Here is a 19,296-nt window from a genome sequence, read left to right on the forward strand (position 1 = left end):
TGTTTCTCTGTAATAAAGACCGAGTGTAAGTCTGTAACCTGATTGATGTTATAAATCACGAGTTATAATGTTATAATACCTTGACAACTGACAGTTCATGTTGTGATTGGCCCAAACACATATATAGCTCTACCTCAAACAATGTAGGTATTCAAATATGGTGCGTGTCAACTTTTAATATGCTTTTCAAATAAAGGAGTGTGCTGTATTCAACTGATGTTTCATCAAGGTCTGTCCCCTGTTCCAAACTATACTGCCTAAACCCTACATGTATGTGACCTTGGAGCCCAAATGAATTAGTTATTGATGTGGTTTACTGTGTGTCAATGCATTGGCTATAAGTCAAAAGCCCCGTAAAGTGTAAACTGAACTGAACAATATCCACATCCACATTTCTGTGTCTGGAAGTGCTCACCTCATTTGTCATCCGTCATCCCCCTCAGTTATATCATTGCAACATACTCTCTGAAGGCTCAAACAATCTATGTGCCTTCTCTCCTTTTCCCATTTCACAAACTTAACTCATCTCCTGTCCCTGGTCCTTTCACCGGGAAAAGGTCAGAAAGGATATTAGAGCTTCACCAGCTGCCTTCCCCTCTGGACATCTCATTAATGAACTGGAGAGCACACACGTAACACAATGGGAGAGAAAATGACGCTGAGATGTACACAGACAAAATGAAAAAGCGAGGCAGAGAGGGAGAGAAGTCAATGTGGAGGGGAGGGGAGGGGGTTGAAAAAATATAATTTTTCCTCTGCTGACCTAAAAGGTGGGATTTATCTAATCATCACCATACCCTCCATTTTCCAGGGGTTTGATATAAGGTGTATGACGGCCCTATGGCTATGATCCAACGTGGTAAATGTTAATTATAGGTCTCTCCTCATGTAGGTGGAAGAAAGTTAATGGGACTCCTCACTTTGCACATTAGCTTTATATAACCCCCCCCCCCCCCCCCTTCATTTCATTTCAGGCAGACACAACTTTAGGCCATACTGGTATTCCCCATCTCAGAAGAAAGTCACCTACAGCCACATCATTTCAAGGTTGTAAAATATATAGAGAGACCTTTTTTCTTGTCTGGAGAGGAAGGTTTAAAATTACAGCTCAAAGGGGGGTTTCATACATCAGTAATTGCTACCTGAGTAATCCCTGTGCTCACACATGCAAGTACCTCAGCTCTTTCTGCTTACATCTCACAGTTTTACAGAGAAAGCTGAAGAAATGAAATGTCTAAAGAAGGTTTAGTATTTGTTGTCCAATCTATTTGCACAAGCTCCACATGCTCACTCACATTCTCAGTTTTAGAATCGTATATGTCTCAGACACACATACAGTATGTACACATAGTACATGAGTAAATTCAGCTGTCAAGTGCTATAACCACTACTTTTGTTTCAATTTTATTTAAACAAAAGTAGGTAAATGTTGAAACAGGGAAAGCACATGCATTTATTCATATAAACGAACATATACAGTATGATGTTAACCCTGTCAGAACAGCTTAGCGTCACCAGATAACTTTATTCACCTTCACAGACCTGCTGATGAAAAATATTTATATCTTACGAAATGATAACGACTTTCAAGTTTTAAGTCTTTTTGACCATTTCAAAAAATTGAAATGATCAAGTTTTATTCAGTGTGTTTGCGACAAGCTGCACACTTTTGCTAAACTGAGGTGTTTTTAAGAGAGACAAGCTTGTCTGCAATAATAACCTGTCAACAGGTGTTATTTTTCAGGAATGTGGGAATTTGGGGATTTTTTTCGAGATGATTGTTTTGCTGCAAACAGGAGCAAGAGCACATAGTCCAGACTCTCTCAGATATGAAGAATTTAGTTTTAATCTTGTTGTTTTCTTCATTGTCTTTACCAGATAATTGGTTTCTGTGAGTGCACATTGCTGTTTTGGACAGGAATCTATTATGTGAGCGGGAGGAAATATTAAGCTTCACTAAACCAGGAATGCATTATTCTGATTTGTCCAAAAACATTGATGAACTGAAATTAATTGACATGATAGATGTCCAACACAACCTCACTTTCAGAAGTAAGTGCAAAGACTGACTAAACTAGCCTGCATATTAAAGAGTTTTTGGAAGTGACTTTGACCTGATTGGGTCATCACTATTAAAAAAAACTGCTGTATCACGCACAGCAGCTCAAGCCAAGCATGATGCCAGTGCCGTGGGCGGCAAAATAAGTCTAAGCCTGGCCATCTACCTACAGCCTGCCGGGACTCTGACACATGCTAGCTGTGCAACAGCGTCATTAGCAGCAGAATTGATGGTTGTCCTAAAGGAAAAGCTCATTTCACTCCACAGGCCTGGAGATCCGAAGATGCTGCCAAGAGTCTTGGACGATGCAGATCCAAATCTCACGGCTCTGTGTCCAAATAGTACAAAACAAACGGTACATCTTAATTTCTGTGAGCACATCTCCCTGTAGGGCATTCCTCTATATAATTAACCAGGATTTAGGGAATTTGATTGGCCAAAAGTCCACGCAGTTGAGGTGTATTACCATCTTTAGGCTGTGTTTAAGGTCTTTGGAAGCTGTGCAGTCAAAGATTAGGGTCAGTTCTCTCTAAAGACAGCAGAGACCCAGTGATTGTAACTCAAAACGCCATGTGATTTAGGTAACAACCTTTCGGAACTGGAGTCAATTGGGGGTGTAAGCAAATGAAAGGACGACTGGGATGAAAGTGAAACAAATGTGGAAATTTGGAAAAATCTTCCAGAAGTCTAGACAAGAAGATGGGGAATAGATGAAAGAGAGAGTGAATAATAATTCCACACCATGTCTGAGGTGTGACTAACACTGAGGCATGCAGAGATGCATACTGCGTGGTAGTAAGGTCGTCCTTGAAACACATGATAATGTGCCCAAAGGAATTCATTCCCAGAAACCAGGAGAAAGTTGATCTGATATTATATTGCGATTTCTATTGATCCAACACTTGGTATCTGCCCATCTAACCAGAAGCAGGTTAAAAATATTTCAGCATTGATATTATTAACTTTTCTTTCCCATTATCAATCTCTCTCTCTCTCAAAGAGGAGAATCTAGTTTTTCCACCCTGTTTTGATACCAGATGTTATGATAATATGCTCTTAGTTAAAGGTTGAATAGTTAAAACCACATCCCTCTCCATCTCCCTGAACTGCATCCAAGTCATTGGCATGTGAAGAATTCACACTATACCACCCGTGGATGTGTGAGTTTGTGTGTGTGTGAGTTTGTGTGAACTTAAGGGTGTGTGCAAAAATCACTGGCAGAGCCCATGAGGTATATATTAAGGCTTAGATGTTTTTTATTCCATAATGACAGGATCCAACTGCAGTCTTTTCATGGTGCTCTGTGCTAGCCAGAACATGTATCAGAGGAGAGAGAGGGAGAGAGAGAGAAGTGGGACGTCAATCACTGTAGCAGCTTTCCCCTCAGGCGGTAAATGAATTGGCTGATATTGATGTGGCATTCATGACTAAGCATATCAGCACTGCTCTTCTCACTTTGGATGACAAGTGAACTTTGCATTGCTGTAGCCAAAAGTGCCAATCTCTCATCTTTTTCTCTCAGTTTATCTTTCAAATTCATTCGATTTCTGCTTCCATTTCCATTATTTTTCACTAGAAAACTGCATTTTGCTGTATTGGTTTATTTATTCCCCTGTGTAAATAGGGGAGAAATAAAGTATACAGTACATATGATAAAACAGCAAAGATGGAACAGATAAACCAGACTTGTCAACTCTCATAACAGACTCACAGCACCGTATTTATGAGGTATTGACCATTCAAATTCCTCACCTATATTCAACCATGACTAACAGGCTTATGTGGAATCATCACCTTCTGTTGCTATAGAGATCAAAGAAACTGTGAGGGAAAAAAGGCAGTGTTTACTCAACAGTTTCATCTACAAAGATAAAACCTCCATTATTGTCCAAGAGATACACAACAATCAGTCCGCATACCAGTGCATGCACATCCATATCACACACTCCCACACGCACGTAAACAGGCACACACAAACACTCTTCTCTCTCACACACACACAGCTTCATCCTTTCCCATGGCCACAAAAACCTCCTCCATCGCTCTGCTGCTATGGCATGAGAGAAAGCCACATTGTGGATTCTCAGCCACCATGGCCAAGGGATCAAAACAAACCACACGGAGGCTCCTTGAACATCAACACTGAGCTAAAAAAAAAGTATGCACCTAACAAAGTCAGAGCAGAAGTCACCCCTCTTACATCCAACCCTGCATGCTGTCTCATTCCCTCAGGCTAAAACATAAATCTTCAAAGACCACCTAAAACATGTTAATGATATCCTGCGTCTTCTTTCACTCTCTCACAGAGGATTCCACTTCTCTGACTTCACTTTGTCGACAGCACATTTTCTGTATCGTATGTATTTTCTGTATATTTATATAATATACACTGTTTTGCATGTATCTTGAAGAGAAAGATAAATAAAGATACATTTGTTAAATCAGTGTACTTAGGTAAAAATAACTATCTTTAACTATAAAGATAGCTAATTTTAGTGGAACCAACAAAAATGCTGCACTGAACACTGCTATACATTGAGAATAGAAGTCTATCAAAGTGTGAAAATTTCTGTTCTGTTACATCTGTCTTATTGAGGCTCCATCGGCTATTCTGGACAGTTCAACACACTATGCTACAACAGAGCATTTGTGCTTTCTCACCTTTGTGGGAGAGCCGTATCCTTGGGTAGATGCTGTGGGCTGTGTGAGCCGTGCCCATCAGAACAAGACACAGCAGCGTCACTGTCAGATACACAGTCCTTATGCACTCTGCCATCCTCATTGAGACCCACACTCCACGTTCTTCCACACAGAAATCCTGCAGGTCCACTCTACATGGGCAGCAAAGTCCATGAAAAGAAAGAAAGTCCACAAGTCTTTGCCCTGCAAGTTTCTGCAAACAATGTTTAATGAGAGATCATCTCAGATATAACAATAAAAAAGTCTACTTGGAGGTAACAGTCCATTTTCTGATGATTGCCAACTAGATTTCTGCAGCTTCTATACAGTCTCTGCTTTCCCCTATAGCAGTCTGCTGAAAGCTGCATCCACCCACTACCTCGGTGGACAGGATAGTGCTCTGTTATCCTTGTTTGGTTTTACTAACCACAGAGAGAAGAGAAGTCCAGTTGCTACATTCACGCCGCAGTGCCCACTGCTCTCAGTCCATATGTCAGTCCGTCTGTTTGTTTGTCTGTCTGTATGCCCAGCTTAGATCCAGTCTTTCTGATCTGGTGACAGAAAAAAATGAAATAATAAATCAGGTCTATGAATCCCACAAAGGTGTTGGAGCTGGTGATTTGTAAAACCTCAGTGCATTTGTCTGTCCCAGCAGGCAGGCAGGCAGGCAGGGCTGGAGCTGCTGTGCTGTATCCTCAGGCTGCGCTGCTCCTCTTGGGTCCACTGGAGCCAGTCATTCTCTGGACAGGAGCCCAGGAAAAGGCAGAGTGGGAGAGGGGAGGAGTGGAGTGCCTCGTGCCTGGCGTGCGGTCTCTCTGCGCTGGGGAAGAAAGTGAAGCTCCAGCTCCTAACTCTGCTCACGCTTGAACGGTCAGGGAGGATCCAAACCTCAGCTCAAACCTCAGTGACTCAATTAAGATGGCTTCTGCCACAGCTACTGATCTGGGCAGAGGCCACCTGCCATGGTGTGTGGTTGGTAACATGGGGAGTGTGCCTCAGCTTGAAGGGCTGAAAATTGCCTGCTCCTTCTTCTAGATCGTCTTGAGAGCTCTCCCTCTCTCTCTCTCTCTCTCTCTCTCTCTCTCCCTCTCTCTCTCTCGCTCTCTCTCTCCCTCTCTCTCTCTCGCTCTCTCTCTCTCTCTCTCTCTCTCTCTCTCTCAGGCGGCTGGATTAAGTGTGCTGTGTCTCCCAGGCAGACTCCGTAAGACTCTCGCCAGCTCTCCCCTAAGAAATACTGCCTCTCATGTCACTCTACAGACCACCCCTTTCTTCTCCTCTCCCCTTCCCCTCCTCCTTCACCACCTTCTTTTTTGCTTTTTTTCTTCTTTCATTTTCAATTATTGCCCTCTTTGTGTTTATTTCCATGTGGATAGTCATTATCACTGTTACCATTTTTATGTAAAAAGGTTTCTTTCATGCAGATTTTCCTCTTGCTTCCCATTTAATCTCTTCTTCTGTTTACCTCTCTATCCATCTCTTACACTCCTCAGTTCTGTAAAACCTAGTTATTACTTTGTCCTTGTGTCTTCCTTCCTTAATGTTTCAGACCTCGCCTGGCTTTTTCGCTTTTTTACCTTTCTTTCTCTGCTGCTGTGTCTTGTCTAAAGGAGTTTGTATCTGTCTCTGTTAGCAGTAGTGTTTGTGTACCTGTGTGTGAGTATGGGTTTTCAGGTATTGTCAGTATTGTGTAAAATATTAATGTTGAACTCGCTGACATGCAGTCTTGTATCGTGTCCTTGAAGTCTTTTTGTTTTGTCTCAAGGTTCAGAGCTTTCTGAATCTGATTAGCAAACACAACTCAGAATTGTTCAAGATGTGACTGGAGTCATTATTGAATTTGCACATGTCCCACAAGACAAGTCCCACAGGCGTCCAGTTACCAGAGCAGAGCGTTGTCTCGCGTACAGCTCTCTATATTTGTTTATCTCCCTCTCTGTCTTTGTATCGTGACGCCAACGTTAAGTCATGCTGATCCCTAAAATGGAAGAATGCCATCGGTCTGAAAATTAAAAAGCAAGTTTCCTTCTGTTGTTCTTTGAATCTGTGTCTGGTTCACATTGTGGTATAATTATTTTCTAATTTGCTGAACGGGGATTTAATGAGAACATTTCCCATCTTCATTCATAACTGAGGTCTCCTGATGATTAACAGCAAAAATAAAACTGCACCAATGTCACAAACTCATACACAGACAAAGCAAACAAAGAATAGCTAAAAAGGGGAGACAGAACAGAGAGATATGCACAGTGTGAATGTGAGTGTGAATGCATACCCATCAACAAATGGCCAGACTATAAATTAAGGCACATACAGTAATACGGAATTGGAAAGGATTGCACTGGGCTCTAGCAGCTGCACCCCCACCCCCTTGCACCACCCTGGGATCTGATGACTCCAACTCCCACGTTGCACCTGTTCCTTGCCAGAACAGAAGGACTTTGTGTGTGTGGAGGTCTTGTAACATACACTATCTCTGTTATTCCATTGCCTCGTGCAATTATAGACTCTCATCTGTTGTTGAGGGTGAGACAACTGTTCAACGTCAGCCTCCCATGGAGCCAACACTATCTGACTGAATGTGACACACACTTTCATCACTTTGAACCTGAGCATTAATGAAAGAGCATATTTTAGCCTTGCATCCGGATGAAAGGTGCTCTGGAAGATTTTCATTTCCGATCTCTTAAGCCACTACCTCAGATTAATAGCCATTTACAGAGGCTAATGCACATAGGCCAGTGGGCACAGCATCCACTTACTCACATCGGCTCCGCTGTGACTGAATGGGTCTCTCCTTCCTTCAAACAGTCTAATAGCAGTAATCAGTCAGAAATCTGCTTCAGACCAGAAACAGCAACAGCAACAGCTCAATCCCCCACCTTTCCACTCCTTTTAACTCTCCCTCCCTCGCTCTGTCCCTGCTTCCCTTCCCTTTTCTTGATTTGTGTTGTACTTTCTGCCCATTAGTATGATTCTGACTGTGCTAGTAGCGTGTACCAAGGGCCCTCCCATGCAGCACTCCTACACAGCAGCCATACACCCACTTTCTTTCGACCTCCATTGAAATTCTGTCCTCTTACTTGCGACCCTGGGATTCCATCAATACCGAGAATATTAATTCAGCATGTAGTGCACTGCAGGGCCATTTGCTCAGCACTATGTGAGTTCTGTGAATGCATCAAATTTCAGAGATGGTAACATTCATGGTCACAAAAGTTTGACCTGTCATATCACTAAATGCCTCGTTCCTTGAGCTGCTGTTTTAAGAAGCCGGGCTGTGTGTGAAAAGACCGTTTGATTGAGTGCTGATGTCTGGCGTTTGTTTGAATAGGCCATGTCCAAACGTCTGGCGGCGTTCCTTTCATGCCCTCTGAACACAGAAAATATTTTCATTCATGTTAATGCTATGTCAATATCCGCCCCGTTTCAACAGAAGCGTCCCTCACCTCCTGTTTGACCCGCAGAGACAGACATGTACACTCCTCCTGCCTCCCCAACATACACCCTGTTTATGCCCATGCACCGTGTCTAACAGTTGTGTGCATTGAGCTGCAGTGTTACAGTGTAAAAGAGTAGGAAAGAAAAGGAAATAAAGAGATTAAAAGGAAGATAGACTTAACTGGGTGTGTATGCGTATATGCATTTATGCATGAAACTGTGTGTATGTTAGTATATGTCTACCACTGACCGCCTGCAGGGCTCCCCTCTGCTAAAGAGAGGTCAGGCCCCTGGTCTCCCACAGCAACAGTAGCAGCACTCTGAGGATCCAGTGTTTCAGAGCCACTCCATACTCCCACCGTTTACACAGGTGGCTATCATGTGGCCAGTGAGGTTTGTCCCCGTTGCACACACTGACTACAGAGACATCAGTCAGAATGAAGGAAGGTAGCAGTGCTTGTTTCCTTGCCGTACATCAGCGATATACACAACATAAATTGAGTGGGTACGTAACAAAACCTCAGAAAGACACGCAAATGTTTGTGAGAGGGAGTCAGCGTTAGCTACAGATGAATGAACTGGGAGAGAGGCGAGCAGCGGCAGAGGAGGTGTAGGCCTACTCTGACTGAGAAGCCAGGTGTGTGTTATGGTTGGCTTAGCTGTGTCTGCTGAGTGCCAAAATTATGGTATAAAACCCACTGCACACCTTCATGCATATGAAATCATACTTGTAACCACTTTTAACATGTGTTTATAAGTGGAAAGAAGTCTGTATATATTCTGTTACACTCCATTATTTCCTAACAATCTCTCATGCTGAGTGTTGCTAACCCTGAGGTGAGGCCCCAAGTAGGTGCATGTTTCGCATGAGTGTCCATGGCACCAAAGTGTGGTAAATACATTCTCTCTTTGCCAGACATAATGCCAGAAACCGCAATGTATCATCCATGCTCAGGTGGTTACAAAACCACTATCAAGGAAGCTATGTGGCCACAATTTTGGCTTTCTTTGCTTCCTGTGATTCATCTCTTGGGACATATTTCTTAGTTATAGGGTTAGTAATGGGAAACCCAGCCCAGGCCAGTGTTCTGCAGTCACAGATGGTGAAGAGGAGGAATGGGTTCTGCCTCTGGAGTGATATGTGGAAGTGACCATCTGGCCTCATGTATTCTCATCCATCATCATGGTAACCGTCACATAATCTACAGGTGTGTGTGTGTGTGTATGTGTGTGTGTGTATGTTTGTAAATGCATGTGTATTGTGTGCCTGTGTTTATGTGCTTTCAGGTGAATTTTGTCATGTTTTTGCACATGTGCACAGGATGAAAAAGCTCACCGACATGTGGAGCTACCCATTTATCCTCCTGTGCATTGTCATCAGTCATACTTGGCACAGTGACATGAACAGTGAAAAGTTTAAAATTGAAAAACCAGGCTACTTGAAGAGCTTTTTTGATGTCTTGACAATTTGTCTTAAATACGCATAGCTATGATCACCGTTAGCAGACAAAATAGAGATAGATATAATAATAATGGTGACAAGGAAAGACTACATGCGCCTTCAACATGTACTTATGGCTCTTTTTTTCTCGCTCACTGGTTCGTGATTTATGCCCACACGGAAATGTCACACACATTTCATTCAGCATCAATGCTAAAACACAAGGGTGAATATGTGGAATAGCAGCTGAGTTTGAATCACTGTGGGGAAACTGCAATCGCATCAATTCAGACAACATTTTGGGGTTTTGCTGAAGGAAAACCTCTCCCTTTAAAATTCACTAAACTTGAAAAACAACTGTTCTCAGTGCGACTGTGGGTGTTAATGCATGTGGCGCCCGTTGGTGCGTGTGAGTACGTGACGTCTGTGTGTGTGAGACATTGAGTATGTTTATGAGTTTGATTGTGTGTTTATGAAATATGATTAGTGACATGTAAATTGAATCAGAATGCTCCCCATCCTGCTCCAGGGCAGGACCACCATGTGCCGCTGCAACAAGGGAAATGTGGCGCTTTTCTTCGGCCTCCATTTTTCTGGCAGTCTGCTTTGAAGTGGCTCAGAAGCAGTCAGAGTTCCTCAAATTCCTATATGGAATGATTGTCTGTGACCAATAAAGGCCAGCTCTCCTGTTTAAACCCTGCCATTAATTGCTCAACCCATCTGACAAATAAACATTCAACCATATAAAAATGAAGCCCCTGCGTGATGTAGAAAGACATGAACTGAAAATAAAAAGAGTTTAATTGAGACCAAATGCATGAAAAAGTAGTTCATACTGTTTCCACATCCGTGAATTAAGAGTGTGAGTCATACTTTGGGTGTATCTGTAAACTGGGATGCCTCTCATAGTAAATTATGGGCTAGCGTGTGTTGTTTCCTGCATTTATTCCCCCTACAAATGCCAGACACGCTTCACATCAACACCTCGTCCTTGTCTGAACTCAGGACTTACTTATCAAGAGGACTGAGGTGTGAGACGACCCTTCAATACTAACAAGTTTCACTGTGCTTCAGTTGCACCCGTTGCCCATACACTGACATGCAGTATGCGTCATCATTGTCAAACATGAATAAGAATGCAAGTGGGAAGATGAGAATTGGGTGGAAGGCATCAGGGCTAAAGCTTGTTACAGATGGGTTGCTCCTTCTGGCAGAACTATCAGTTAACCTGCTAACCTACACTATATCACTCTGACTGCTCTAAATGGCACAATCAGTGACCTGCGTCAAAATCTCCTGTTAATCCATCTGCCGATGTCACTAAGTTTACATTTCTCCTAAACTCTGACTCATAACCTTTAGCAATCAGAATGAGACATAGACCAGAGAAACAAAAGCAAGCTGATATACTGTATGTGTAGACGTGTATATGCACACACATACATGCAAGAATGTGGTCGGCAGTATCATTACCATGGAAAAACAAAGATAGCTTCAGCATCTCCCCAGCTGAGCCAAATACATTATACCTTAAAGGGATAGTTTAGGTAGACTGAAACAGGGGAAAAAGCCACCTCTAAAGCTCACTTATTGACACATTAGATCTCCTTCGATTACTTTGTATGAAAACTGAAGTGTAAAAACGACACGTTGTGGTTTTACGAGGGGTTGTGTTTCCCTGTTTCTCCCTGTGTTTATATTTACCACTGACATGAGAGTGGTATCAATGTCTTCATCTATCTCTCTTCAAGAAAGCCATTAAGAGTATAAGAGTGTCCCATAATGTTGTACTATTCCTTTAACTTCAACATGTGCCTCCCTCCACCTAAAATGTGCAGTTTTAGCAGTCCCCTAAAATTCCACACTAATTAATTCTTACAAATAAAAAAGAAAGTCCCGTAAGCTATAAACCCATTAATAAGCGGCAGTTTCAGACTGACGCCAGTGAGGCACTAATCAGAGCAATGCCAGTAAGACTGGTGTCTGCACTGTCTGTTATTGACTGTTTCATGCCTCATAACCTCCACCGCCTTTGTTTGTCACTTCATGTGTCCATAAATACTGGACTAACATTTCCACCAAAACCGTGGCAAGATCCGCTTTGACTCTATGAGGACAACTGGAGGTAAACACTAGGATTGCTTAAGTCAATAAAATCAACACTCTGTCAACTGACGGACACTTTTCCTGGAACAAAACAAGCTTGTTTTGGGTCACATATTTTGAGCCACCAGTGTATACTCATCAACACAGTCTCGCACAACCAGCATGAACTGTGAAAAGTACATCATGCGGTGGCTGAGAAAATGTCTTTCCTTGACCACTAATTGGATAATGTGGCAACAGCACAAAACAGATGTGCTATTTTCATGTGTTCACCACATGAAACGGTTAGCTAATGGTTAAATTTAGACAAGAAAACACCTTGAAGCACCTGCAATTACAGCTCCCAGCACTTTTGCTGCAAAATTATCTTCACATTCTGACAGCTATCAATAAATCAAAATACCAGTTTCTAGCTTAGTAAGCCTCACAGCACCTGCATTTTAACAACCAGTCAGATCTGTGTGAGGTGGCATGTCTACTTTATTTTTTTAAATTATATATTATTATATTATATATACAATATACCTATTTCCCCTTATGCACTCTTTGTTTATGTTGTTTTTGTTGATTGACATGACTTGGGTGTACTCTCCAAAAGTACTCTTTTTTTTAACCTGTTCGTTCCTTATGTCTTAACTTAAGTCCTTCTGGTCCTGTGATGCAAACTACAAAGAGAAAACAATTAAGTCTATAGAGGTGGCTGAATAAATTTAAACATACAATTAATTTCTTCCTGTGAAACAAGATAGAAAAGCTTTGTAACCGTGGTACAGAATTTGAGTGTGATACAGAAAAAAACAATGATTTTACTGTATCAGTAACAACTAGCAAGCAAAAAGGTGTTATGCATAAAATGTATGGAATTTGTTTGCTTGACACTAAAGGAGTGAAGCATGATCACTGACATTCTTCTATGTACTCCTGTTTTTTTTCCTTTTCCAGCTGGAAAGAAAATTGAAGACAGAAGAAACTGTGAAGAAAATGAATTATGAATGTGCATCTCTTATTCTTAGCACATTAGTGCTGCTTTATAAGCACATAAAGTTCTGTGTGCAGTAGATACAGAAATGGAAATGTATGCTGACAAATGTTTGTTTCGCTGCCGAAGGTTTTAATTACATCTAGACCGGGACTGCAACAGTGTTTGACAGAAATAGTAAAGAGTTTGTTTAGTGCACATTCTCTCCAGTATATGGCTGCAGTGGCTAATCTATACTGACAAAGATGAATTTTGGTGGTGAATGTTTAAGTTTCCATGTCTCTAATTTATCATAAATTACATCAACACATTTTTCACATGGAGCGAGGGGTTACACAAGGGAGGGTGCAGAGATGGAGATGGGGATTTATTTGTGTATACTTCCAAATTCTTGCAAGTTTTGTCAATTTAAAAAATGTACAAGTTTAGAGAAAGTCTTTGCTTGTGGTTATATCAAAACACAGAATCAGACCTTTCTATTAGATAGTTAGTTAGGCTCTGTTGCTTTCAAATGAGGAGTCGCTGATTCTTTGTCCTGATATTCAGTAAGCAGGGCCAGGCCATAAATGACAGAGAGCTAAGCCCTCCACTGGGTGATGTGTTCCAGGAGCTCCAGCCAAACCTTGCATAATCACTTACAGATTAGAAGTGTGGAATTGAGCCGCTGGGCAATAGTCAGACACACAACAGGCTACCTCGACACATTTCACTGCACCTCTGCTCTTTGGTGTAGGCTACAGATCTTTGACCCATCTCAGGGTCAGCTAAGGTCAAGCCTGATGCCTCATTCATCCATTGTCTGATCCTATCTCATCAGCTCCTTTCAGCAGGTTTCGTGCTGTTGTCATAGCCCCCTCTCATGCCTGTGGTGAGACATCTGCTCTAGCCAACAGCCTTTCCTTTGAAGGCTTGGAGGATAATCAGCCATCTTTTCTTTGATTCTACCTTTTTTCTGCATTCTTTGGAGTCCAATAACACATTTGATCAAAACCATAATAAATGTATAAACTAGACTTAGAAACTGTGAAAATGTTTTTTTGCAATGTCTTCACTGTAAACTCATACCCACAATGTCCTCCATCGATCTGACCATGATGTGGTAGATTCACATCACTCACATTCTCATTTAGATTCACCCAGACTCACATTCTTGCCAATGCTAATATTGGACTGTCTAGACAATTACATTGCACAGTACTGTACACATACACTGATTTACTGGGCTTATATATCATTTGCCACTGGATAAACAATTCAAGGAGCTTACAAACACACTAAGCATGACTGACCATTCATGGGGAAGTTTATTCCAATGTAATTGTATGTTTAGAAGTGCACTCGATGAGTCAAGTGTGACCTAGTAAAGGTGAAGGAAGAAAAAGACTTCCCTTTTCCTCTGTTTACTTGATCTGTAAGATGTTCCAAAACTGACTTAAGTCATCAAATGTCTGGTGGGGAAAAAACTGACAGATTATTTGATTAGAAAATGAATTTTATACTTGTGAACTGTCAAAACTGTAATAGTAACACTTGAGATGACAGCCCGCAAATTACAGTGTAATTGTGTTGTGCTTAAGGGAAACCAATAAAATACTCATCATATTCACAGTTATATTGCATGTGCCATGGAAATAATTTTTTTATCTCATCATGTCTGGCTAAGCCTCTGCAGTTTATATAAGGTTTGGATGTGTGTGTATCTAAATGATTTATATTATATATATATATATATATATATATATATATATATATATGTATATATATATATATATATATATGTTTTTGTGTCTTTTCACATGGGATTGTAAAGATGAAGTCCCGTATATTTCCCATTAATATGAAATATCTGAATAAAAGAAAATAAGTGATTATGTAATATATAAGTTGAAATATATTGGTATGTATTGCAAAATAAATGTCCATAATACCAATACATGTTTGTTCCTTAAGAGTAAGTACACTGCACTATGAGTATGTGACAGTCATAAGAATAACAGTAGAGCAGGTCTTTTCCACAACGGAAATGAGCTAAAAGTCTTGTCATGCCTCTAGTCTAAACCTCTTGTGCCATGCTGTCACTCATAGCAGAGAGGCACTCAAGGATCCTGCCAAGTGTACAGCACACCACCAGCACCACCGCTGCCAAGCTGCCACAGCTAAATACTCTGTCCTCTGTTTTACCCCAGGCAAGGGATGTGCCCCTGCATGCTAACACAACGCTAACACGCTACCAAAGTCTGATGGAGAGCAGCGCACACAGGCACACACAAACCTGACCTTCAAAGCATTATCCATCCATGATCTAGTAACCCCCCCCCCCCCCCCCCCCCCCCCAGCCTGCAAAATTAAGTTTCCAGGGAAATAACTTTATACCCACCCCACACTCACATACACACACTTCCACCACCAGTATTGACTCTATGACGCAGAGAGGGACAGTGCCAGAAATCTACAAGCCCTTGATAAGTGACAGCTGGAGGGAAAAGAATAGATCATTACCTCACTCAGAAAGCGCTGTGATATACCATACTCTGCTATAAGGTGGCGGAACCCAGTTATGACACATGAATGTTATTTCTTGCCTGGCTAATGGACTGGACACTGTCAGGGGTCATTCGTTAGCTGAGTAAATGTCAGACATGTTGTGGCTGAGTGGGTCATGTTTGGCTGCACATGGGACACTAGGGAGGGTGATGCAGCTCCCTCCATGTCGCCCAGCTGTGTGGCGTGTCCTCCTTAAACAAAATAGCTCTACTCAGACTATCCATGTCTGGGGTTTGCATTAAGAGCCAAACATCAACAAATATGTGGATGTATATGCTAAAATTTGGTGCCGAATCTTCTGCTTTTGAAATTTTCCATCAATCTTCCACATAAACCAACGTGTTGTCTCTCCAGAATAGACCAGCTCTAACGCACCAGTGATCTGTGCATGTATGTGCATGCAGAACCCCACTGGGCCTAGTGAAGCATCAACCCACTGGATTGTCACTAGTGTAAAATAAATGACTGTATCTCTGCTCCATTTCACTTTTTTCCAAGCCTCCTGATAGGAGCGAATACACTGATGCCTCCTCCCCACAGCTGCAGTAAACGATGCAGCTGCAGTAAAAGATGATGAGTGTCTAAGGGAAAGAGTATAACACACTGTGTGTGTCTTCATGCAAACACATGCTCACTCAGCTACCTGCCAGATGACTCCTAATCCACACCTTTCTTGTCAAGAGCCGATACCAGGGAGCAAGATGAGCTTCACATGATGAAACAGACAAGGTGAGTAATCACTCAAGTTTCTTTGAAACTCTCTCCAGTTATTCTTGTCCATTGCATGCAATCTTGTCAGATGTATCACATCATATATTATGGTGTATCTAAGCACTGAGTGTACTTAGAAGTTTTAAATCTGTCTTTCGGTTTGTGTACTCCACAAATGGAGCTCCCATAAGAAAATCATAGTTCTATGAATTTAATTCAATTGAATTGAACTGAGTTGTAATAACTTGGTAAGATGATGGTAAATGTGATGTGATAAATGTAACGGAAAAAAACATTACTGACTAATAAAAATAAATGCAAATTAACCATCTCAAAGTAACTGAGCAGTTTCAGTTCAATAACAACAGCAGCAAGTAGGTCATTAACTTCTCTCTAATTTCTGTATTCTCACTCTCCCTCTCTGTCACTCATGTGTCAGTTTTTCCATCGAGTGTAGTGGTCCTTTGTGTGAGTGTCAGGGCGGTCCTTCTCACTCAGCCGTAGCCTTGGCTGGGAGTCAAATTGGGAGTTGCTATTTTCCGTCAGGCACAGTGGGATGTTGGAGCTGAATCATATTAAAAGAGCCACCGGAGGGCAGTCATGCTCTGTGTTACAGGTATGACTGCAATGCCAAAGAGCAATGATGACATGATCAAAGTGTGAACTCCATGCTGCAGTTTTACGTCTGTCTCTGCCTCTCTGTTTTTCTGCATTTGAGGTTTATAGGGCTAAAATCTAATATAATGTTACGGAGACCTTTAAATATTGTTATAGTATGGCATGATACACTACACAGACTTTTCCTCCCTGGTCATGACCCTGACCAACCACTAACTTGGATTTATTTTGTATCTTTCCATCAGTCTGACGGGCACACTTCTCTCTTTCGGTCTGAGCCACACACACACACACACCAACACATACAGTGTGTATGGTGTGTCTTAATAACAATAGCTGCTCATTTCAAATGTTGTCAAGAGAGCACCTAAAAATGAATATTATCCATATTTATCTCTGTGCTCATATGTCTATCACACTACTATTGATTTTGTGTATGAATATGTGTGTGTGTGTTCTCCCAGCTGACACTAACAACACTAGAACCTCTCAATAACGTTCTCTTTCAAGCGTCTGAGGCAGTTAGAACTGAAACTCATGAGCTCCTACAGCAGCAGTTGAATTTACTACAGAGGTCAAGGTGAAAGCCCAGGTGAGACATATGCTGAATGACCTTTGACCTTGGATCAAAGGTGAGCACAGGTGTCAAAAGAAGCTCTAGTGTGATAAAACAAGTCTGTTTCAGGACTGCCACATACCAAGCACCTATAGCAACCACTATATGCAATATAAGCAGATGGAAAATGGAACATTTCTTTTTTTCCCCATGTGCTGTAGGGACGAATATGTGCTTTTCTATTATAACCACCAGAGGGCAGTAGTAAAACACAGTTCATATTTTGCTGCAGGACCTATTGAAATGAAGTTCTGGCAAGCCCTTGAGAACTGACATTTGATTGCAAGATGTTAGTTTTCTGTTTTTCAGGTTCTGCTTGAGTTGCAGACACTGAAAGCCAAAGTTTTACTGCATCTTTAAACACCGCCTCCTGTCGGTGTGCAAATAAAACAGCTGTGTTTCAGTTGGAGACTGTAGGGGACCTCATGTTTTATTCACATCATATCACACATCAAGGTCTTAATAACAACTTACAGTAATTCCTCTACTGCCTGAGGCACACTGTAGTACACAGCTTCACTTTTCGATAAACATTATAATACAAGACACACTTGAGCTGACTGATATTCTTTCTGAACCATTTTGATTTTTAATATTTATCAGTTATGTTAATTACTTGGGCTAATCAAATCATGAATTCGCCCATGACACACAAGTGACGGCACTGAAAACTTCCTAATATTAAGGATAAGTTCTACACGTTTATGAAAGTTTTTCTCATTAATATGGAAATGTACGCAGCAAGGTATTCCAAAATCTAATCTGATCATCTACGCTACAGGAACCTTTTCTTTTCACTAACCACATACCACGATAGCAGCAGGACATAGCACATTAAAAACAGATTTAATGAAACCAGGACTTTATGAAGAGACATTTATTAGATCAGTAGAATACATCACCATCACCATCATCATCATCATGCCGAAAAGCAGCAGCAGCAGCAGCAGCACTTCATTTCCTCGCTTTCATTGTATGTCCAGGACAGATGCAGTGAGGCACCCTGTGTTTTCTCTTTGTAATTACGATCTTATCATATTCCCATCTCTACTGAAAGTTCCACAACTCTGGTGTTCAACTTAAATCATCACTTTCTCAAGGCCAGCTCCAGCTGTGTCTCATTTTTCTCCACCATGGCTTTCAAAAGCAAATGAGGACACTCACTAGACAAAGTCATCTGACATACTGATGTGTTGCAATACTCAACTGACATTGTTCATTGTTATTAACTGATCTGTGGACATTTAAATCCAGAGTGAAATCCTGTTTAGATCTTGTTTATATATATATTTTTTATGAGTACCTACCTCAGGAATGATCAATTATACAATTTATAGTCCTAACAGAAATAATATGTACATCTTTGAAATTGTTAATATTGTGTTCTGCATAAGCAAACAAGAGAATAACGTCGACAACACCAGACTAGTATATCATTGCTATAGCAAAACAGGAACACTACAATAGTATTCACATGCACTAGTACACAGTGTCATACTTGTCAAACATAGACCATAGTATTTATATTTACATAATGTTCACAGCTACATTCCAGGTTCGTGTTTTGTGTGCGTTGAATAATAAAGGATTGAGTTTTTTATGTTACATGCAGTGAAATGAAGTTTTTACACTGCACTGCCTGTGAAGAATATGTATATGAGACAACAAATGTGGAAGAAACATACAGTATGGATACTGGGTTATTGCTCAGTGCATTTGATATGTGATGCATGTCATAGTGACCAATACTGATAAATAACTTCCAGTATTACTACAGTTTTTGTGATGATACAGTTATTTTAGGAGAGTGGTGATGTTAATCAAGTGAATGAAACCAAATGATAAACTGCAAGAAAAGAAAAAGCCTGCACATTGAAAAATATTTCCACAATTTACATAATTGTATATCAATAAATACACATGTAATGGAAACAAAGTGTATACAAATCAAATGAACATGGAAGAACTCAGTGTGACATTCCGTGCATTGAGAGGATGCAGTTGGCAGACATCCCTATAAAGTGACAACTTAATGACTGGAGGGAATCTGATGGTTCAAAAAAGAAAGATAAACAAAACAGAATAATAAACCTGACTTGTTTGGG

Source organism: Enoplosus armatus, chromosome 6 (assembly GCF_043641665.1).
Source record: "Enoplosus armatus isolate fEnoArm2 chromosome 6, fEnoArm2.hap1, whole genome shotgun sequence".
NCBI classification, from domain to species: Eukaryota; Metazoa; Chordata; class Actinopteri; order Centrarchiformes; family Enoplosidae; genus Enoplosus; species Enoplosus armatus.